This window comes from Nyctibius grandis, chromosome 5 (genome assembly GCF_013368605.1).
Source record: "Nyctibius grandis isolate bNycGra1 chromosome 5, bNycGra1.pri, whole genome shotgun sequence".
Lineage (NCBI taxonomy): Eukaryota > Metazoa > Chordata > Aves > Nyctibiiformes > Nyctibiidae > Nyctibius > Nyctibius grandis.
In genome coordinates this window covers 75,120,849-75,138,734 of record NC_090662.1, presented here as the reverse complement: position 1 = coordinate 75,138,734, position 17,886 = coordinate 75,120,849, and the positions used below count along the sequence as shown (strand labels likewise).

The window sequence follows — 17,886 nt, the reverse complement described above, 5'->3', positions numbered from 1 at the left end:
AATCTTGTGGACACTTTAGGTCATAGACTTGCATCATAGACTAGACACAAAGCAGACCTATGAGGTTAAGGCTTGTCACTGAGAGGTTTGATCCATATCAGATAGCGCACTTTGAAACAAACAAGCAAAGCAGAGGGGAATAAAGATAGTCCAGACCCCGAAGTATTTAATGTATGAATACAAGTTAAAAACAAGATAATATGCAGTCTGGGTGACAATTGCAGTTGGTGACAGGAATATAAAGAAAGCAATAAACAGCTGAGTACTTGATGGCAGATTTGTTCCTGATGGAGAAGAGAAGAAACCAGGATGAAACATAGACCAGAGCAGAGATGAAAGACTGGGTGATGTTTGATCAGATTGATCATTGCATGAATGACTGGTTACTTGTTCAGTACATGCTCTGCAATGGTCCCACACTGCGTGCCACAGTGACTGGTACACCAGTGTGACTGCCTTACACAAATCCATGTGACCATTTGCTAAACAAAAAACGGTTGTGCAATGCAAGCAGAAAACAGACTTAGCAGGTCAGTCATGTGTCTATCAGATATGCTGAAGCTGTGTCTCATGGAGAAGGAAAAGACAACTCTTGTAAACACGGTGTATTTTAGCGGTGTGTAGCATTGAAACAAGGTTTACCACAGCAGGTGAATTGTTCTAAAAGCTGCCCAGCCTGCCTCCAGTAGATATGGCATACTTTTAAGTAGCACCAATTATATTTCTTTGCAATATATATTTTAGGAAACAAAACCATTTTGTTTCCTAACCTAAGCAAGCCTAATTTACCTGAGTGCTGTCTCCTCCCAGCAGCATACTATGAAGACAACTGTCACTTATCTGCTATCTCACATTATAAAGACAGGGCCAGGCTAAAGCATAAGCATGACAGACCAGAGCCATGTACCCTAGGTTTTTCCAGTAAGCTTCTCACGTGTCTTCAAAGAGTCCTTCTCAAAGTGAAGAAAATCTTGGAACTGGGTCCTTGGTCTGGTCTGCAGAAAGCGTGAAAAAAAAATTCTGTGCAACTCAAAGTGTGTTTCATCTAGCTGCTGGCAGGGCCTTTCTCATTATGTGTACAGCAGGAGAAAAGGTTGTAGAGAGTCACCTCTTGCTGCTGCTCAATCGTGGCCCCACCACAATGTCATCAGCAGAGTGTCCACACCTTCCTTCCTCTCAAATGAAACCGATGATGGCGCAGTCCCCCACCAAACTAGCAAATGTCCTTTCTTTGAGGGCTACATTTTGAGGGCTACTTAGCAGCTTTGCTTGGAGGTAAGACTGCAATGCTGCTAGGACTCTCACCCGGGTACCTTCCCAAAGGAGAAGGATCTCCACGGTCTCCCTAGATACTGAGGTATCTGGAATTTAAAAAGAGCACAAAATCAGATACAAAGATTTGTACACCGGGCACACAGCAGTGAAATTTACCTCCAACAAAATGTTTTTTTCACATTTCTTCTCACAGAAATTAACTGCTTTTCTTGTCTGGTACACAAATATGTTCATCAGAAACAACACTTGCAAAAAGTGACAAATTCTGACAGTGACACTGTGACACTGTTTATCGTGTTCCAGCCTGTATAGTGGCACTGAAACCTTTGACATGGTTGATATCACTTGTGACAGCTGGGGATCTTCTCTTGTCCACTCAGCAGTGGTTACCTCTCCTAGAAGGGTTCTCCAGTGATGTAGTTACTCATACACATCCTAGGGCCTTCTGGTTCCACAGACATGTCAAGACTTTCCATGCCATATGCGGGTTTTCTGGTGGTAACACCTCTGCCAACCGCTGCTCAGATGGGGAACGCACTGGAATAGAGATGGAATCCAGAGTGGTCCTGACCTGGCATGAACTCCATCTCTGCTGATAGTATGACTTCTGAGAAGGTGCCAAGAAGCTAACAGGTTTTGTAATGTAGGCTGTTAGGCAGAGATGGGAAGTGGCAAAGGGAAGGGGTTTCCTCTAAGGTATATTGTCCGATTAAATTTTCACTTCATTATCACATTCACCTTTTGTGCTCCCTTGCTGCCTTCCTCCCTTCCATTTCAGGGCCAGTTAGGGATGGGATGCAGAGGCTTGGAGTGTCCTGCTTCCCACCAGAGGTGACACTTCACCAGCTCTGAGTGTACCCAAGAGGTAACGTGGGGTATTAACAGGAAAAAAGCCCGCTGCAGCTAAATCTTAATCTCACCCAGTGCTCTGGGGGCTAGCTTGATTTTCAGAGGCCCCTGCAATGCTTTGAAGGTCTCTGCAGTGCCACCTGTACACAGCAAGCCAGAACAAAGTTCTGTGCGTAGTCTCAAAGACATACCTGTCCAAGCCAGCTCTGCCACCCCTCTCCAAGTTGAATGACATTTTTGTGGGATCACGGTGGCCGTAAGAACTGCCTACATGCTCGCTACAGTTTCAACAGAAAACCCATCTTCAAGCATTCAAACCATTTAATTGCAAACAGCTTTTCCTTTTGAAGCTTCCTTACACTCTTCAGAAATAAAATAATCACACTTAAAACAAAGACTCATTCCCCAACTAAAAGTTTATCACAAAAACTGCACAAAACATTAACTTAGTGCTCAGTGAAACCTCCTTTGGCCGTGAATGATTTTTCTCTCTGGTTCCCATTTTGACAAGAAAAGAGAAAAGTTACAGTTAAGTTTGACCTAGATAGGCTTATGAGTTTGGATGGCTGGGGTTTATTTTTTTCAGCTCAGCCGGAATTGAAAAACAGTCATACACAGCTTAGCCCAGAGCACTCCCCAGCTGTGAGGCTGGTTGCAAAGCAAACTTTGCAAAACACAGGCATGAGCTAGGAACATGCAGCAGTCAGTAATGCCAGGTTTCAGAAAGCTGTACTGGCTCTGTGTTACGCTGAGCTTTTTCAGACTTTACATTATGCACTACTGTTTGCTTGTTACTCTGTGCAGTCTGCTGACTCTGGAGTTGTATTAGCTTGATTCTTCCTCTAGGGCACTTTGTGTTCTGTCATCTTTTCCTTCTCACTTCCCTCCACCCTCTTCCTCTGAAGGATATTTTATCTCCTTACTTTCTGATGAACTGTTCTCATAGTTTCTGCCTGTGAAACAGTAGGTACAGACTCCTTGGGCTTGTAAGATGGCTATAGGACAAGGAGAGGAGTGCACTAGAACAAGAGCTTGTTGCCTCATGGCAATATGTGGGTGCTCAGTACTCCCCAGGCAAGAGAGCCATGGGTGAAGAGCACCCCACAGACCTGCCAGGGGGTCAGGAAAGCCAAGGCCCCTGGGGTAAGGGAGCAGCTCCTGGGGACTGGCCTCTCTCAAGACAGCAGGGTTCCTCTTCACCACCCTGATCCTTTCAGGCACCCAGTACTGACTATACACAGGTAAGGAGGACATTAAGGTTACATGCCAGACAGAGAGAGCAAAGCACCATTTACAGGGGGAAGGGCTCCTTCTTCACCTTCGTGGCAGAGAAGTTGAGGACCCCTCTCAGAAGAGGGCAGTGGCAGAAGTCTCAGGTGTTTTAGCTCTGGGCAGGATTCCTAACCTCCAGCCACTTCCCTCTCCCCTCCTGTTACTGAAAAACACTGGGAAAAGATTTGGATGCAAACAAAAGTATTTGGGCAAACAAGAGCCAGAGAAGTACATCTTTTTAGTTTAAAAACTCCTAAGGAATACTAGTAAGGGAATTTATTAAGGTGATACGTGTGGAGGCCGAGAGAAATGGTCATTTCCACTAGAATAAGCCAGCAAATCCAGGGTGCTGGTCCAGCCAGAAAGATTGCAGGGCAGAAGTTGGGGACATTCCAGGATGCAGTCTCAGGCTGTGATAAAGGAGTAAGAAACAGAAGACCTACAGGGTAAAGGTGAAATCCAAACCAGATAGTTCTATAGTTTTTATTTTAAAAACAGGAAACAACCACATTAATAAGCATATAAAACCCATCCAAAATATTCACAATGCTGTCACGGAAAAATAAAATAGATACCATGTGAGAAAGACCTACACATTTCGGTCCAAGCCAACACACATCTCTGATGCAAAGCATGGAATGCTCTTATGCACAGCTGTAGGGGGAATTTCCTAACATATAGAGGGCCATATAGAAATATCATGTCTGGAAGCCCTAGAGGGTCACAGAAAGGGCACAAAAATCTGTGTAACTGGGAAAGGGAGAATGGGATGTAATAGGATTGCCTTGTGCAAAGCTGGAGTATTTCAAATGAAGTCACAGGAAGTATTTCACAGCAGCAAGTTTTACTGATCTTTGCAACTGTTTCTCATTAGGGAAGGTAGAAATGTCATCACTCTGGTTACTGAAAGTGACAGACACACGTCCCCAGAGTATGCATCAGTGGGAACTTCTCTGACCTGCTCTGAAGCAGTATGTTGTCAAGAAAGCTGGCGCTATCCATGCTACAATTTTGCTGTCATTCCTGCCTTTCTGAGCCTTTCTTTTTACCCACCTTGGAATCTGTGGGTCTGCCTCGCTTCTAGGATATCCAGCAATGAACTCCAGCATTAGTTTGCAGGTAGACCTGAGTTTGATCAAGTCCAAAAACGCAAAATATCTTAGAGCCGGAGTTTAAATTGGACCTAACTCTGTACTAGATAGTTTGTGCAGCCTGGAGTCTCTCTTGACAGAGCACTGCAGTCAGTGAAGCAAAGATCCCATCCCTTGATTGCAAGTACACCATGCTACTTTTTGCCTTCCTGAACCGAACTGTGCTAGCTGGGCAGCAAGGGCGGGTGTATACATACTCTCGATTGCCTAGCGGTACAAGCGGGGACACCAGTGCTTACTGATGTACAATTACTGTCTGCCCTATCCCTTGTAACAGAGGCAGTATTACAGAGCTGTACACATCTACACAGCATGCTGCACACTGGTGAGCATCACAACATCATGCAGATCTTCCAGAGAGGACACATGGGGCAAAAACATTTGGCCTGCAACCAACCAGTGGACTGAGCAGTACAGACCTTTCACACTGCTAAGCTAGCAAGTGCCAGTAGCTCTGGTCCCTAGTCCTGCACCTCTACCTTTACAAACTTACACATGCCATAACTGACCATGCCTGTGTTCAGAAGGGTCACGCTACATGCCTCTGTCCAGTATTTTTAAGAACAATTGCTAAGAAAATACAGCTTTGGAAAATAATTTTTATCCTTGCACACTTTTAAGTAACAATCTGCAAACTTCAGACTTTCTGACCTACTAGAATACAGCAGAAAAGCCAGAAAAAAATAAAATGAAGGCAGGAAAAGCTACCTTCCAGTTTGCAATCACCACCCTCAGTCATCCCACACACTACTTAACCATGACTGAAAAATATAAACTCACAATAGCCATTTGCTGCAGTACCACTTTCCAATCAACATTTGGGAACAATATTTAAAATTGACACACAAAACATCCCAAACAGAGATTTTGGTGGACAAGCAAACATACCTCTTCTCGCTAGTATGCAATTCTTCAAATGTCTTTCCAGAGGGCACAAATAACTTAAAGGTGATGTGCATAACTGGCTCTGTTGTACATACCATCCAAAATGCCCAACCTCCTGTTTAGTACCACATTTCTCCTTTACAGTCTTATTGCACCTCAAGTGTACAGCATCTTTTGTTAGAATAGCTATTTCTCTTAAACATCGTCAATTTCATTATCTGTACATTTTTGTACACCATTAAAAAATAAATATTTACAAAGTGACATACAAATAAATAAACTTAAGTAAAAGTATGCTTTCAGTCTGTCTATACAAAAAAAATAGAAGAGCAGGAAAAAATATGCATGTAACTTGGTCCCCTTTTTCCTGAGGCTGAAAAAAGTGCACACTGGATAGGAAAAAGCAAGCGGATGGCTTTTTGGTAGGCTTGTTAAATTCCAGTGTAACACTGCACACACACACACAGACACACACAGTAGACTCAAAGGGCCGGGGACTTTTTAGTGGATCACTTCAACTCACTACAAAAATAGTAATTAGATTCAAATAGATAATGGTCACTGCGTGCATAAGTATGTTAACCCCAAATAGCAATTACAGGTGAAAAAAGCAAAAATATTGCAAGGTCTTCTCTATTCTCCTGATGTTTGTGATAGGGAAGATGAGATTATTTTTGCAAGTGCCAGGTGCCTTCCAGTACTTGAAAATGGGATCACTCATATCAGATTTGCTTAATGCTGGTAAGCCTGGCAGAATGGGGGAGTATGTGGGTGCAAAGAAGAAAATAGCAGCAATTGAGGGGGGGGGGGAAATGTCCTGGTTCTCATGGTTTTCTTTGCTCATTCCTTTGACTCTTTAATAACGTCGAAGGGGTGTGTCGTGACTCTTAGGCAACTTCTTTGTTAGGCTGCATGCTGTTCAGCTCCACCATGGGGTTCTTCTCTACAGGTGATGTGGGGCTGCCTTCTGCTCGCCCTTCAAAGCCCCTGGAGATGTCTTCAAAAGTCCTGCCCTTGGTCTCCGGCACTTTGAAGAATGTGAAGACAAAGAAGATGACCAGGAAAACAAGGAAGATGAGGAAGACATAGGAACCACATAGTTTCTGCAGGGAGGACAAAAGCAGGAGATTTTAATTTGAAAAGGTCATAAACCTAAATGCAAGGTCATTTGCTGGTGACAGGTCAAAATTCTAACACCTTTCTCCAACAATGCCCTTACTGACTTTTTCTCAACACTGCACTTTTTTAAAATGAAATCAGGTTCCTGTGGGCTTCTGAAATGCTTTAATGTTCCTGGGGGTGACTAAAATTGTGGCTTTTAAAGGGAGAGCCTTGGTGTGCTAATTAAGATGTCTCTTCCAACTATTTGTAAGCTACAAGCAGTTAAGATAGCAGAATACAAGGTGAGCCACAACTCAACCTTCAGTAACAATCAGAATACAGAATCAGGGACCTCTGGGAAGACTGACCAGCCCTCTGCTCAAATTCGAGGAGAGATCAGGTTGTTAAGGGTCATACAGTCAAGCTTTAAAGTCTCCAAGGATGGAGATTCTACAACCACTCTCTGGACACCTATTCCAATGCTGCAGCACTCTCACAATGCTTTGCAAACTGGGTCTTTACCTCTGCATAGGGGAAGAGCATTCCCACCAGAAAATTAGAGGTCCAGTTGGAACAACCAGCCACTGCCATGGCTGCAGGCCGTGGGCCCTGGCTGAAGAGTTCTGCCACGATGAACCAGGGGATAGGGCCAGGGCCAATCTCAAAAAGAGCCACAAAGCCAAAAGTGGCAACAATGCTGATGTATCTGATCCACTCCACAATGTCCTGCAAGGGAACAAAACATGATCAACTGCAATTTGAGAGGCAAATATGGCTCAGCACAATGGCATCTCCAGAGTCACAACTTTCTCAGATGCACTGTGAACACTGTGGCACAGTTTCCACAGTTAGGAAGTTGTGTTCTCCACCACACACTCAGCTCTAGCCCCAGCTGTACCCGCCTAGAGGGCAGAATTGCAGGGCAAGGCAGATGTATAGTCTTATAAGTTCCCCGATGGGGTCAGCCTGGACCAGAACACTAATTACTCACCTTCAGAGCTAAAGCGACAGTCATAAGAACAGCACACACAGCCATGCCACCCAAACCAACCAAATGAAGGGTCCTGCGCCCTGCACGCTCCACCAGGAACAGCTGGAAACATGGCAGGAGGAGAAAAAAATCCATGACTTTGGCAGTAAGAGCAGAAGAGGCTCCCTTGCTCAGTGTGCTCTGCACCTCTTTCTTTTATCTGCCTGTAGCCCTCAGCGCCAGTGGTGATCTCAATGCAGGTCACTAGGCTGCTCCATCTGGCACAAGTTTTTCCCTCTCTGGTTCTTTCTCCTGCCTTCTCTCATCATTCTTTTCCCCCATGCACTCCTTTTCACCCTCCCTTTCTTCTAAAAGGTTAACAATACCTCTTTTTCCCCACCTCCTCTCCCACAATGCTTTTAATGCACTCTTTTCTTTGTTCTTATAGGCCATTGCCTAGGCCAATGCTTTGCTACAGCCTGGCTACTTGTCTTCAGTCACATCTCCCAAAAAAGCCCAGGCAGACAAGGTCCCTCTCACCATAAGGTCCTGTTCCACTTACCGACACAACAGTGAAGACTGTGTTTACCACACCAGCTCCAATGGTGGCATACACAGGCTGTGTGATACCAGCTCTTTCAAAAATCCCGGTAGAATAATAGAATACCTGGGAAGAGAAGCAAAAGTTAAACACCGTCATGATTCCAGTGTTTGAGAGCATGCCTCTTGTTCCCTGCCTAATGGCTTGCAGGCCCAACAGGGAGTTTCTAAGAAGCACTCAGCAGTATAAAGCAGCATGCTTCCAGTCAAGGTTCATTCACTTGATGCAAGGCTGCAATGTCTTGCTGGGGTGTGTATGGGAAAAGTGAAAGCCAGTATGATCTCCACCTTCCATCTTAGTAATCTCTGGAGTTATCACAAAACAGTGACTTCCAGTCAAGGCACAAAAAAGGGTTTTTGGAAGCACAGTTCTCTCAACATTAGTGGCAAGTGTAGCCAGAGATAAGGTAGGCCCAGAAGATGGGACAGGAAGATAACTCACAGCATTGATGCCTGAGAGCTGTTGGGAGAGCTGCAGCATGATGGCAATGATAATGGCTTGACGGTAGTTTGGAGAACGGAAGAGCTCTGCCACAGTTGCTTTCTTTTCCTGGGACATTTTAGCACTCTCTTCTTTCATCTCCAGGATGTCTTGAGACACATCTTGTGTACCACGGAGCTTCTGGAGAACTGGAGGGAGGAATCCAAAAATGCCAGCTATAATACACACAGAGCCAGCAGGTACCCCCACTCTGCCCTGCTATTTCAGGGAGGGCACACTGGGAAGACTGGACCACCTGCCAGTCAGTGTTTGGGCCTGCTGCGTGGGAAAGACTGAGCCTCTGCATGCAGCCTTGCTCATCTTTTCAACCCAGAGGTCAGGGTACTGTGATCAGCATGGAAACCAGGCCCTGGTCCTGCTCATGTTGCTTGATCTCCAAACTTACGTTTGATCCCTTCGTTCTGTTCACATGCTTGCCAGAGCTGACTTCAGCCCTCTGCAGTAGGAGAGGGAAACACCCTCCAAGGTCCTTGTTAAATGTCAGCCTATTTCCTGCCTTTCAGGAGGAGCTAACAGAGCTGCAGCAGCTGGCCCTGCTACATCCCATCAGGCCAGGTGCCACTCCTCACATCTTAATCCCACCTGGAGTCTCTGTTGGGCTGCCACGTTTCTCACACTTCCTGGCACTGGTGCAACCTAAAGGATGGGAGGGTAGGCCTGGTGCCCTCCGGGAGTCACACCCTGATCCATCACAGGCTCCAGAGTCAGTCCTGGCCTCCCACTCAAGTTCAGTGCAGGCTGGGAGGCAGAATACAGCCCTGCCCCTTCAGAGATGAGCTCTTACCTGCTTGCGCTTTCTCTTCCTCCATCTTGTTGATCAATAAGAAACGGGGGCTCTCAGGGCAGAAAAGAAGAGCCACGCACTGCAGGATTGCTGGGAGGACCGTGAACCCCAAAAGCAGTGGCCAAAGTGTCTCAGTCCCCATGATTCCCTCCAGGCCAAAGATCTACACCAAGAATTGGAGAGAAATAAAGTGATTTAAATACTCTGATCTGATTCCTCACTCCCACACCAGTGAGTATGACAGGACAACATACTGCACCTGATGGTGAGTGCAGCCCACCTCACCCTCCCCCAGCCCCCCTTTCCCCTGAGGGAAGGATCAGGTTGTGTCAAGCCTACCTGGGCCACCAGGATGCCCACAACAATGCCCAGCTGGTTGAGGGTGCCAAAGGCTCCACGGAGGCTGGTGGGCGAGACCTCACTGATGTACATGGGCACAAAGCCAGTGCAGAGACCACAGAAGAGACCAATAACAAAGCGGCCGATAATCAGCATCTCCACTGCCTTTGCCGTCTTAGAGAAGGCCATGAGAGTGCCACCAGCAAAGGCCAAGATGTTCACCAGCAGCATGGAGTTCCTCCTGCCAGGGTAAAGATGTCAAGACTGAGCTTAAACTGGCAGTACAGTGGGAAAATCATTGGGAGAGGGATAAACCTACCCATGACCCCATCTCAGAGGTGGGAGGAGAACAGAGTAATTCCCATTCAGCTCCTGCCTTGGCCTGCAACTCTTTCTTTTTGCAGCCCACACATTCTTGCTTCCTTCCTCCCCAGCCTCTGCCACCTCCCACCTCCTCCTCCTCCTCCTTCCTCTCACCTCTGCCCTCTCCCTCCCAACACTCCATTGTAGGGAAGAATTCCCTAATGGCTCATATCCGGCTTCCCAACTTACCTGCCAAATCTGTTGACAAATAGACTGACTGAGAAGGAGCCGATCATACCTCCTACCGAGAAGATAGCCACAGAAAGGGACCACAGAGAAGTGAGGAGCTCTGGGGAGACAACATCCCCACTCCGTTCTGACAAGGTTCTGTTGAAGAATCTCTGGATGATCTGCAAGAGAAACCAGGTGGGGACAGAGTTACAATCCAGTGGGAAGCACTTTGCACTGGGAGAGGGGAGATTACTTCTGAGGTCTTTCTTCTGTTTTCATGGAGGCAAGAAGCAATGATAGATCCTAAAAATTCAGTAGGCAGCAATAAGTCATACAAGGGGAAGATCAGGGTGCAGAAAGAGGAACTCTGAGAAGTTCAGAGATGGGTAGCAGTATGGTGACGAAGAGGTTGCTTCATTGAATGTGGTGGGGGTGGGCCAGTGATGATTAAGGAAAACAGGCTTATCTTCTGAATGTTTCTGGATGATGTGAGTCACTGGTGGTGCTTGAGGGGGTGTGAGAGACAGTTGGGAGTGAGAGGGAGCAAGAAAATGTGACCAGGGAATGGAAGGGAACATTTCTGGCAATACCAGAACTCTGGCAGCAGGAACAGGCTTTCTGGGATGGAAACAGTTTAAGAGACACAAAGTTTCACTGAGCTAAGCCTGAAAGACTGCAGCATTAGGTACAATAGTCCTTTGTGGTCACATGGGGATGTGGCAGGGTTGTGCTGCTGATTTCCGAGGCAACCCCTTTGATAATGAGGGAAATTCTGCAAGGGCTGAGGGGGACATGGCCCCAGAGCATCTGCCCCCAGCAGATGGCAGCAGGACATTAGCTAGGGAGGACCACCTACCCCCCCCCAAACGTGTGATGTGACATCTATTCCCGGAGACAGGGTGGATGTGGTATTGGTGACTCAGTTCTCGAGAGGAACTATCTTATAGTTACAAGAAAACCACATTTCTCGTTTTCTTCATCTCTTCTTTCTTAGGCTGCAGTCATGAGATGATTTGGTCAGAGTGTCCCAGTCACAACCCTTTTACAAGCACTGAATCTACATCTAACACAAGGAATGAATAAACAAATAAAGAAAGAAGCCTGAGATGCTCCCTGAGATAAACTAACTAGAGCAACTGTAATCCCTACCAACCCTCAACTCTTTTTCTGCACACTGCTCTCTACATTCCTTCTGCCATGGCTGGTTTATTCTGACTCAAAACTGAAGTGGCTCACATTCCTCCACGCATCAAATATAGATCTACCAGGAAATGGCAGATGGACCTCTCCTCTGCACTCCTAATTAAGAGAATTAACCTCTCTGCTTGCTCTCTCTCCTCCCCAAAACTTTGCCCTTCCTGTCCATTGTTGTAGTTGAGAGGAGGTTTTGAATGTCTTCTTGACTTCCTAAACCAGAATTAGCTGCTTCAGAGACAGCTCCTCTCCTTTCTACAACCTTTGTTTTTCTTGTCAGCCCCTCACTCACACCATCTCCCCAACTCATTCTTTCCTCTCACCTTCTCCGGAGCATTGATGACACCAGTGTTGTACCCAAACTGAGAGATCCAATGGCAGCAATGGAAACCGCATAGATAAGGGGTGCTGTGATCTTCTGTAGAAAGAGAGAGAAAACATTTAGTTAATTTGGTTATTCATGCTTTCTACACAACTAGAGTTTCTCTTCAACATGAACAGCAGCTGCAGCTCATAGGTGCCATGTACAAGTGTGCCAAGGGCAGGGAATGGGCTTTTATCCAGCAAGGGTGGGTACCAGTAACAGAGACCCTGTAAAGGGAGATGCAACTGTACAGCAAGAAAAAGTTCTGTGACTAGAAGTAGGAAGGCCTGTCAGAACCTTTATTATCTCCTGACCTTCATCAACTATTCTCAACTCATTACTAATGAATACACTGGCTGCATTAGTGGCCGTTATTTTGGGTTGATCTGCTTTACAGAAAAGCTTTTGCTGATCTCTGGCATGTCATGAAACAAGGGTCTAACTCTTCCCCATGCCAACTGACAAGTTCCCATAAACTGAAACTCAGATCTGCCCATGAGCTACACTGGCAGTCACTCCTGACAGTTAAAACATGCACTCTTCAACAACAGGCCTGCTTTTCCCAGGCTAGAGCTTCCCAACCCTGCCCCAGGGCACCTGGCACAGCAGCCTGCCTCACAGAGGCGGTGGCAGTGCTGCCAACCTTCCCCTTTATTTTTCTTGATGCTGTGGCAATACTTTGTATTTTAAATGAAGCACAGCCCCTGGAATTTGAGTGTGTAAATCTCTATTTATTAAATTCAAATAAAAAACTGCTGAGCCCTCAGAGCCATAGAGGAAGCTTGAAGGTCCAATCTCAGACGTCCCACAGACTGAGAAATTTAAGTGTCAGTGAAAAGCATCTGACATTTTCTACATTTTTAAAAGCTTGTGGCATTTAAGCCAGCTCTGTGTTAGGGAGGCGTGGGGGAGCAGGTGACTGAGGAGTTGGCACTTAGATGGCCAGTGCTTGAGTTGGCACAATTTGGAAATACCATGTTTCTGTCTCAGGAGGGATTGGAAGCTTTTCCAAAAATATTAACAGTCCCTTTTCACAAGCCTTCCAATTATTGTCCTAAGGCTGGCAGAGGAGAGAAAAGTGGGGCCTACTGTCACAGCTCTTCCAGTCTCTCACTTTACGGCTCAGCTCCAGGAGCAAGGGCTCCCAAGGCTGCCCTAATTTTTGTCAATAACGTTCTGCCAGCGCTCACACCGCTTTTACCAATCTTTCAAGCCAAGCATGTAGGCGCTTCTGGCCTGCACAACACTCACACAGCTACCAGTTAGGCCCCTGTAAACAGAAACTGGGGAAATTACTCTCAGGCATGGTTTCCCCCACCTACATCACGTAAACGTCTCAGGCTGAGCTCTCTTCCTGCCAAGCTTAGTGATGGAGACAAAGGGAGCAAGGCCCTTTCCTTGCAGGGGGCAGATGATTCCCGAGGTAGCGTTCACACTTGAACACACCCTAGGTGGTCTAGGCCTTCTCCCTGCTGCTCTGTGACCGCTCCTCTCATTTTTGCTGCAAGCAAGTTTGGCACAGAGCCACAAGGACACAGCTCTTGCAAAGCAGCTGGATGCCTGTAAAAGGGCATTAAGACATCTAAGCACTTTTAGGACTTCAGGCCAGGTCATCCCTAGTCAGCAAGTATAGCAAAGCTGAGGACAAAACCCAGCTCCCCACATTTTCAACAGTGACTCAACATAAGAGCATCTTTCCCCCCAGGGCTCTGCTTTGTCATGGCTTGCAGTGGTCATAGCTGGCCTTTTTCTTCTGGGTACAGCAGTGACCATAGGGTACCCGCTTTGTGGGTACCCCTTACCTACATGGTACATACAAAAGCTATAAGGAAGTTAGGTCTTCTACCCTCTTTCATACTCCCTTCTCCTGGCCGTTGCCTGTTGTTCATCTCCTACCCAGTCTCATACGACCTAGACATCACACGGCCTGACCAATCCCCTCCAGGGAGCCAGACTGTGATCTAATATACGGATCATTTGTTACTGCTGGAAGCGCCTCACTTCCCAAAACGCAAACAAGGAGCTCAGAAATAGTACAGCTACACCCGCCCTACCCAAAGGCTCAAGGCTGAGGTCTGTACATCGGCAAGGAACTCAAACCACCACCCCTCCCTCTGACCACAGGCCTCAACAGCCTTCATTATCCAGGAGATGCTTCTCACCAGCCCCCTCTCTCCTTCACTGACCAGAACCTCGGAGCAGTACAACTTGTTGAACCCAGCTAAAGCGGCCTCTCAGCCCTCCTCTGAGCGACCTTGACCAGACGCTCTGCTTTCCTCTGCCTCATCTTCTCACACTACCCGCATCTCCCATCAATACAGCCGTGACGGCCCCGGGCTTCCCCGATTCTGCCGTTCCTGTGTAACTGTAATCCCCTGGCATCCTGCACCGGGTTCAGCTGGATATGTGCTGTCTCCCTCTTTCCTCACGCCCGCCTGCTTTCCCCCCTTGATGCGTTCAAACACACGCAGTCATTAGCTCACTCCAGCGGCGCACGCCTCGCTCGTAGCTGCAGATGGACTACGATACCGACAAAGACTCTATCGCCCGCTCTCCAAAGGAGAAAGGGGGAGAGGATATGCTTTGCTTGCTTTTTGAAACTTAAAATTACTTCTATTATAAGCCATACCATCACCACCAAAAAAAAAAGCCTTTAAGAGTAATCCCCCTTTTAGCATCACGAATCCTGGGACAAACGAGTGCTGCCCGGCCAGCAAAATAAACCTGATCGACACGGATGGCGCATCCTGTGGATCACCAGGCCACACGCACGAACACAAATCAATCTTACAACCCGCACCGACCCCTCCCAAACAGCTCCCCTCACCCCCTGCCCCCCACAGACGGGGCTCTTCCCGAGCCACCCGCCGAAGGACCGCGGCCTGCCGGCACCACCGCCGCATCCACCTTCGCCACGACCAACAGACACCCAGGGGCAACCGACAACGAGACGGCGACGAATCCCGACCACCCGCCAGTCGCGACCACCTTCCCCGCCTCCCCTGCCCTTCGCCGAGGAGCGCAGGGGACCCGAGCGGCAGCTGCCCGCCGGCAACCACCTCGCAGCGGCCGCACCGCTGCCGGCGGAGGAAGAAGAAGATTAAATCCGCGCTCCCTCCGTACCTTTTTGGCATCCATGGTCAGCGAAGGACGGCGAGCAACTGACGGCCGCCAACGGCTGCTGGCCAACGGCTTCCCCCCCCCCCGCCTAACGGAACCCGCGATGACAAGCCGGCGACTCGACTACACACTCCGCCCCGCGGCCCGGCCGCGCGTTTATAGCCTCCGCCGGGGGAGGGGGCGGGGCGCTCCGCGGCATCCCGCAGTGACCAGAAAAAAAAAAATTAAAAAACAAAAAAACACCAAAACCCGAAGCAGCCCTCTGAGCTCACACCGCTGACTTAAATCTGACATCAGCGGCCTTCCGGCAGCGTGCGTGCTGCGCGGCCGGGCTGCCATGGTGCGCGGCGGGCGGGGGCGGCAGGGCGGGCGGGCAGCCCGCGGCTCCGGCTGCCGGCCTGCGGAGAGAGCACCGGGGAAAAAATCACAAGCGCGGAGAGGAAGCGTGTACCGCGCTTTCGATGCCACGCAAATGTTAGCTGATGACAGAATAGCGGCGACGTGCGTGAAGGGAGCTGCGTGGCGTAAAGCTGCGGCCGATCTGCGCTTAAAGCAGCGGGACGGGCAGCACTGGCGGAAGCCTGAAGTCAAATGCTGCGCGCTGTGGGCGCTCGTTCCGCCTCCCAAAGCTGTGGATGAGGCACAGCTCTGGGTAATTGGGTTGGGGGGGGGGGGATTTTTTGGTTGTTTTGTTTTGTTTTTTAAAATATATTTTTTCTTACAAAGCTAGAATCTATGGGGGCAAAGCTGGAGCTGTGACTCTGCAGCTGCGTTTAGCCCCAAACTTGCACCCTTCCAACCGAACTGCACTACTTGCGCCTCGTGTTCATTTGCTGTCCATCCTTCAGGCCAAACAATCGCCAGACTCTTCCAGGAGAGTAATGAAGAGCTGTGCTTTGAGTCTCAGGCAAAACCGCTGTCAAACCATAAAAGTCTCCACTGAATTAAGAATCTGTCAAGCATTTTGGCTCCAGAAAACAGCAACAGCTCAGAGACGGGGCGGGGGGCCAGGGCCAGGGCCAGGGGTGGGGGGGAAGCTGTCTTACACCTTTTTTTCGTTCTTAGAAAAATTACCTTGGGACCAGCCATCGCTTTTGTCACCAGATTCTGGGGAACTGGAACGATCCTATTTTAAAGTCACTTGTGCTGTTTATTTGGCATGGTCACGTGACCACACATAACGGGAAATCAACAGGTCAAATAGGGTGATATTTTCCCTCACTCCCTTCATGGCTATTTACATGGTGGTGGTAAAATATTATTCCCAACAGAAAAAAAAACTGTGTAAAAGGGCAAGGAAAGCCTGCACAGTCCTCTTTCTTAGGCTACGTGATAAAAGCTCTTCCTTACACCCACAAAGAAGCACAGAGAGACAATGGGAGGAGGAGGAGCCCAAATAACACCCTGCCCCAGCTACTCCTAGGGCCATCACAGGAGCCATCAGCACATCAAAGGCCCCATTTTCACACACCCGGAGGAGCACAGGGGCACAATGGCAGGTGGCAACCCAGATTAAGGACTGAGAGGAAGGGACACCCTGCCTGGGCCCGCCCTTCACAGGGCTGTCCCAGGAGAGGCCATCAGCCCCATTGTCCAGGTGTGAAACCCATCACGGTCAGCGGCTGGAGGCACCTTTCAGGCTGGGGGAGAGGGGGTGTGCTGCCTACAGGGGCACCGGACACATTACAAGGGTGCAGGGGAAGGGCATTTTGGGATTGCACAGGACTTACTATGGGATGTTTAGGGGAGGAATAAAGAGGGGTAAGGAAGGGATAAGGAGAAAAAAGGGCCAGTTGCATGTAAACTGTTGGCTGACCAGCACATGTGTCCAGCCTTGCCCTGCACTTGATCAGCACAGTCTGTCCTATCTCGTTATTAAATTCTATTTCTAACTCTTTTCCTGGGTGAGGTACTCTCTATTTGGGGGTATGGGGGTCTGAGTGCCAGGCCACAGGGGCTCGTGTGCCCATGGTGCAGCGAGTGCGGGTGTGCAGGTGAGGCTGTGAGCACTGGTGAACATCCAGCCGGACCAGCAGGCAAGCAGGTGAAGTGGCCAGGGAGCCGGGGGGTACCTCTAAGGGAAGAGCTGCCTCTCAGAGGGACTGGGACAGTCCCAGCCGTCTGCCAGAGAGACCATGGGGTCTGGGGGCACCCTCCACCCCCTCCACTGGTGTTTGTGTCTCCAAGGGTGAGGCCATGGCAGGTTGGCTTCTGGAAGGACTAGGGGAGTCCTGGCCAGCTGTGCACATGCTTATGTGTGTGTGTGAGTCTGTACCAGCAACAGGAGTGGGGCTGCAGCCTTGGGGTCTCATATGCTCAGGTGCCGGCAACAGGGGAGACTGGGATCCAGGGGCAGACTGAGTGTCTGAGCCCAGCTCCTGGAAGGATCCACCTCATGTGCATGTCTATATGTGTATGCATACAAATGTATATTTCCCACTAGTGGACCTGCTCAGTCTGGGAGGGGAACAGGATGAGGCCATTGGTGCTGTTTGTGTTTGTGTAAATGCTCTGTGTAGATCTGTGTGGTGGCCGTGTATATATGTGGTATATATGGGTGTTTGTGTGCATGTGCCTACTGGGAATACATGCTCAGCCTTGATACTGGTTTCACTGGGGAGCAAGGAGCTGTGGCAGCTTGCCTCTATCAGGCTGCTGGATTCGGCCCTACTTTCCTAACACTCTTTCTTTGACTAATCTTGACTCACATTTATTTTTCTTTGTCCTAGCTTACTTTCCATTTGTTTGCAAGCACAGCAAACTCCACCTTGAATCTGATCATCCAGCTGTCTCAAATGCTGGCATTAGCTCCAGAAATATTAATTTACTGGTGAGTATGGGAAGTTGCCATATTTGGGGAGGCTCTAAGCACATCCAAATTTTCAGACGCAATCTCCAGACTGAGAAAAGCATTCTTATGAAATGGTCTCATTCCTAGTTTATTCT

At 48.4% G+C, this 17,886-nt stretch overlaps 1 pseudogene; it reads right to left on the bottom strand.

Annotated features, from left to right (window-relative positions):
• Positions 1 to 6,242: 6,242 nt before the first annotated feature.
• LOC137663840 (solute carrier family 2, facilitated glucose transporter member 3-like) lies at positions 6,243 to 15,039 on the bottom strand (annotated as a pseudogene).
• Positions 15,040 to 17,886: the final 2,847 nt, after the last annotated feature.